Below are 5,622 nucleotides of genomic sequence, written 5' to 3' on the forward strand. Positions count from 1 at the left end.
ACAGAGTGACAACCAATAATATGAAAGGTGATCGCAAGATGGGTTGAACACATTGATAACTTCAGCGAATCAAGCTTGGACGTATACACTTGGAGTATCAACAAGATAAGACGATGTTGACATTGCCCATACCCGGCGAAAAAGACAGCAGTAAGATCATAAACGCAATCATGGATAGTTTGGCATTAAAACTCTATAAATAGCCCTTGGACGCTTCATTTCAAAGCATCCCAACTTCTGCCTCAAGGCAGAGGTTTGCGATCACAGATGACAGCAAGAGCCAAATCTTTAGTGAGAATTCTTATCTCAACAAACCAGACCGAGTGACGACCGAAGCTTTCGCCGGAGATAGAGCTCGAGAGAGTGTAACACGGGTTTTGATAGGTATGATTGATGATATTCTATGCTCGAAATGATGCGATACTACTTCTAAATATGCGTTAATTATGGATGTTCATGTAGTATGCCATGCGTTGTCACTAGTTTCTTTAACAATCAACTAAGTGGTAATTCCACCATAAGTTTCTTGGTGTGATCCGAGGTCGAACACGGGGACTGATTTAGGTTATTGTGGTATGTTCATGATATATGCGACCAAGGTTTTCAATCTTTAAAAATGTGTTTGTACAGGTATATAAATTGCGATAAAATAAAGTAAAGCAGTAAAAGATGCGATAATAAAATGAAATACAATAAACCTAAGCTACACGATACAAGATACATGCTTCATGTACAAGATGTTGGGGTCAAGGTTGGCTGTTAAGTTGTGCAAAGACGTGCAATGCGGCGGCAAATCTTATGAATAGAATAGAAAGACAAAGATAAATAATATAAACAACGCAAGTTCTCAATTGCGTTAAAGCTATAAATGTTGTTCCCTCTTCTCTTGGCGTACACCTTTCAGTAATCAGCACGCTCCCACATGTCTGTGGTGAAATAGAGACTAACATAATGAATCCAAGGTTACTTTCATGACTGGAAAGTTCTACTCGCTTTAAGTTAACGCATTCTTTGACCTTCTCTCGATAAATCAGAATGGCATTCTTCACTTTTGCTCTCATAAGAAAGATGCCGTCTACCAGCCTTAGCTAAAAGTGTTTTATATCTTTAACAAGATTAAGTACTTAGTTAATTCAATATGCTTATCAGGGAATTAAGAAGACATCATGAAGAAAGTGATTGACGGTTGAAAAATAGACAGAAAATGAGTAAATGAAAGTATCGAAACCATTTAATATCATCTTTAAGTGTTTGATACAGTGTGTGGTGAATGAAGATATAAAGGAAACATGAAAATACAACGATGAAAGAGATAGAACAGATACAAACAAGTGTCAATGTCTTGGCACTGATTCGATGGAGATCTGCTGTGTCGGATAGGATGATTTGATGGTAGGAAAGAGCTTCCTCTCAGGCTTGCTCCACCGGTAGCAGGGATCTTTGCACAAAGCTTTCAATCGAGTGTTTGGCAGATTAGATCTGAGATTCACCTCTCGGCCTTATCTCGTCTTCTTCCCGATTTCCTTACTTAAGCACTCAGCTCAGCCTTTTCTCTCAACATTTTTGGCAAGCATTACCCCGTATCTCGTAGCATTCATTTTCTCTTAATCAAAGGGGTAATTTATAGATGCAGATCTTTGACTCCGGCCATATGGTCTTCACTGATAGTTATGTATTCGAGATGGAAGGGATATTATTCCTTCTGTTAGCAATCAAGACGTCAATTCTGCACAACCGTTAATTGTACACGTGTCTCAATCTTCCGCTTTTGCATTGCTCAACTGCATCTTTCGATCATGGATTCGCATGCGGTGTTGTTTTTATTACCGTATGCGTTGCACACAGCTCTGGATCGACTAACGCATTGCACCGTCATTGCAGTAATCGTCTCTTATTGTTGATTGACGGCCACAATGTGACAGAGATGCGTTGATCAATTTCTCGGAGCCTTGAGCGCAAGCAGTGACTTAGTCTCCTGCAAAACAGAGTAAAATTCAGCTTGTCTTCCATCTCTATGGTGTTAGTGGGTGTAATTGCAAACATTTATAATTAATTGTAATACTAGGCTAATTTTTATACAATAGGCGCATATTCACTAACTTTTGGCCACAATATCTGGATAAGGTGGCATAAAATAATCTTGTATTTCTACAAGTTATTCAGAGAGACATTTCCACCATTCATCCATGGCACCATCGGCAGCCTTGACGCAGAGTCCTTCTTTTCTCCTCTACCTCTGTATTATGTATTACATTTTAGCTTAAGATATTAAGACATTTTGTAATCAATGCATATCTTGATTCCTTCAATACATATGCTTCGTCATCTTTATCTTTATCATCGTTTACCTTCATCGTTATTTATCAAAGGCGATCACATACTTAATCGTGTAGCCTAGAATAGGACGCATGTACAACCCACCGAGAGGTGTGTGTTGTGCGAGTATAGTGATTTAATTCCTCTTTTCTTGGGCACAAGAAGAAATCCGGGCTTTTAAATGTCAGTTTTAAACCGACATTAAAGGACTGTTAATGTCAGTTGACAATCGATATTAAAAGATAGTGTTATTAAGCCTTTAATGTCGATTGCCTTTAATGTCGGTTTTTAAACAGACATTAAAGGGCTTCAATAACACAGTCTTCAATGTCGGTTGCAACTGACATTAAAGCCTCTGTTTTTTTTTTTAATTATGAACGACATTGAAGCCCGAATCAGTCCGTTTTTTTTAAAATTTCATTTGCCGAATCCAATTTTTGGTAAAAAAGTATAACATGACCCATCATCATTGAACGTTGTGGCTATGACATATTATTCATGTATGAATTGTAAATCTATTACATTTAATCCACAAATTCTGCTATAAAATTATAATTTAAAAGGTTGTACAATAATTCAGGCCTTGAAAACACAAATTACAAGTAATACAAACATTATGAGATTATTGTCTCTCTCCACTTGGTAAGTATGGATCCCTTCATAATTTCTTCTTGAACCAAACCCACTAGCTTCAGCAGTGTTCTGATTATAGGCATCTTTTTTGACCACTGTTGTTCGAAGGAATCAAAAACAAAAAAGGTTTAAGAACAAATGATTGAAAGTGAAAATGTTGATAAAATTCATATTCAACTAACCGTGTTTATTGGGAATGCGCATAAAATGGTACATTCAATGAAAATTCTTATAGTGAATGTGTTGGATCTAAAGTTCCCCAAGAAAAAGCATAAAGAGGTTGCGATACCAGATATTTACTCCTGTGTTGCATCTGCAAAACAAGAAAACTCAATAGTTGAATAAATGAGAGAATCTTCTTTTTCAAGATTTTGAAGAAGAGAAGCTTGGTTAACTAGATATGAGATACGAAGACGATGAAAAATTTTCGGCAGCATAACGATGCTACCACAACAAAACCAAAAATTTACCTTGAACTATTCAAAGAAACACACTCCCAAAAATATTTCACAACCACTTGTTCTCAACAGAACTATCAAAATTTCCAAAACAATGAATATTTAAAGAACACATACATCAATAAGAAAATTTAGCTCAACAATATACTTCAAACCTCAAAAGTTGTCACAAAGACTACCATAGTGCATGAATAACCCACAACTACCATAGTGCAACCTACAAACTCGAGCAGCTTGAATCAAATCTAAACTACAAATAAATAGTATCCATGAGTCATAAACGGGTGTTACATTCTAATCCAATGTGGTCCAAAGAGAAAATTCTGATAGTTCTGTTTAAAACAAGTGGTTGTGAAATATTTTTGGGAGTGTGTTTCTTTGAATAGGTTCAAGGTAAATTTTTGGTTTTGTTGTGGTAGCATCGTTATGCTGCCGAAAATTTTTCATCGTCTTCGTATCTCATATCTAGTTAACCAAGCTTCTCTTCTTCAAAATCTTGAAAAAGAAGATTCTCTCATTTATTCAACTATTGAGTTTTCTTGTTTTGCAGATGCAACACAGGAGTAAATATCTGGTATCGCAACCTCTTTATGCTTTTTCTTGGGGAACTTTAGATCCAACACATTCACTATAAGAATTTTTCATTGAATGTACCATTTATGCGCATTCCCAATAAACACGGTTAGTTGAATATGAATTTTTATCACATTTTCACTTTCAATCATTTGTCTTAAACCTTTTTTGTTTGTGATCCTTCGAACAACAGTGGTCAAACAAAGATGCCTATAATCAGACACTGCTGAAGCTAGTGGGTTGGTTCAAGAAGAATTATGAAGGGATCCATACTTACCAAGTGGAGAGAGACAATAATCTCATAATGTTTGTATTACTTGTAATTTGTGTTTTCAAGGCCTGAATTATTGTACAACCTTTTAAATTATAATTTTATAGCAGAATTTGTGGATTAAATGTAATAGATTTACAATTCATACATGAATAATATGTCATAGCCACAACGTTCAATGATGATGGGTCATGTTATACTTTTTTACCAAAAATTGGATTCGGCAATGAAATTTAAAAAAAAACGGACTGATTCGGGCTTCAATGTCGGTTCATAATTAAAAAAAAAAACAGAGGCTTTAATGTCAGTTGCAACCGACATTGAAGACTGTGTTATTGAAGCCCTTTAATGTCTGTTTAAAACCGACATTAAAGGCAATCGACATTAAAGGGCTTTAATAACACTATCTTTAATATCGATTGTCAACTGACATTAAAGTCCTTTAATGTCGGTTTAAAACTGACATTAAAGCCCGGATTTCTTCTTGTGCACCAAGAAAAGAGGATTAAATCACTATACTCGCACAACACACACCTCTCGGTGGGTTGCTACATGCGTCCTATCTCTAGGCTACACGATTAAGTATGTGATCGCCTTTGATAAATAAACGATGAAGGTAAACGATGATAAAGATAAAGATGACGAAGCATATGGTATTGAAGGAATCAAGATATGCATTGATTACAAAATGTCTTAATATCTTAAGCTAAAATGTAATACAATACAGAGGTTAGAGGAGAAAAGAAGGACTCTGCGTCAAGGCTGCCGATGGTGCCATGGATGAATGGTGGAAATGTCTCTCTGATAACTTGTAGAAATACAAGTTATTTATGCCACCTTATCCAGATATTGTGGCCAAAAGTTAGTGAATATGCGCCTATTGTATAAAAATTAGCCTAGTATTACAATAATTATAAATGTTTGCAATTACACCCACTAACACCATAGAGATGGAAGACAAGCTGAATTTTACTCTGTTTTGCAGGAGACTAAGTCACTGCTTGCGCTCAAGGCTCCGAGAAATTGATCAACGCATCTCTGTCACATTGTGGCCGTCAATCAACAATAAGAGACGATTACTGCAATGACGGTGCAATGCGTTAGTCGATCCAGAGCTGTGTGCAACCGCATACGGTAATAAAAACAACCGCATGCGAATCCATGATCGAAAGATGCAGTTGAGCAATGCAAAAGCGGAAGATTGAGACACGTGTACAATTAACGGTTGTGCAGAATTGACGGTCTGATTGCTAACAGAAGGAATAATCCCTCCATCTTCGAATTTACCATAACTATCAGTGAAGACCATATGGCCGGAGTCAAAGATCTGCATCTATAAATACCCCATTGATTAAGAGAAATGAATGCTAC

Source organism: Benincasa hispida, chromosome 8 (assembly GCF_009727055.1).
Source record: "Benincasa hispida cultivar B227 chromosome 8, ASM972705v1, whole genome shotgun sequence".
Taxonomy (NCBI): domain Eukaryota; kingdom Viridiplantae; phylum Streptophyta; class Magnoliopsida; order Cucurbitales; family Cucurbitaceae; genus Benincasa; species Benincasa hispida.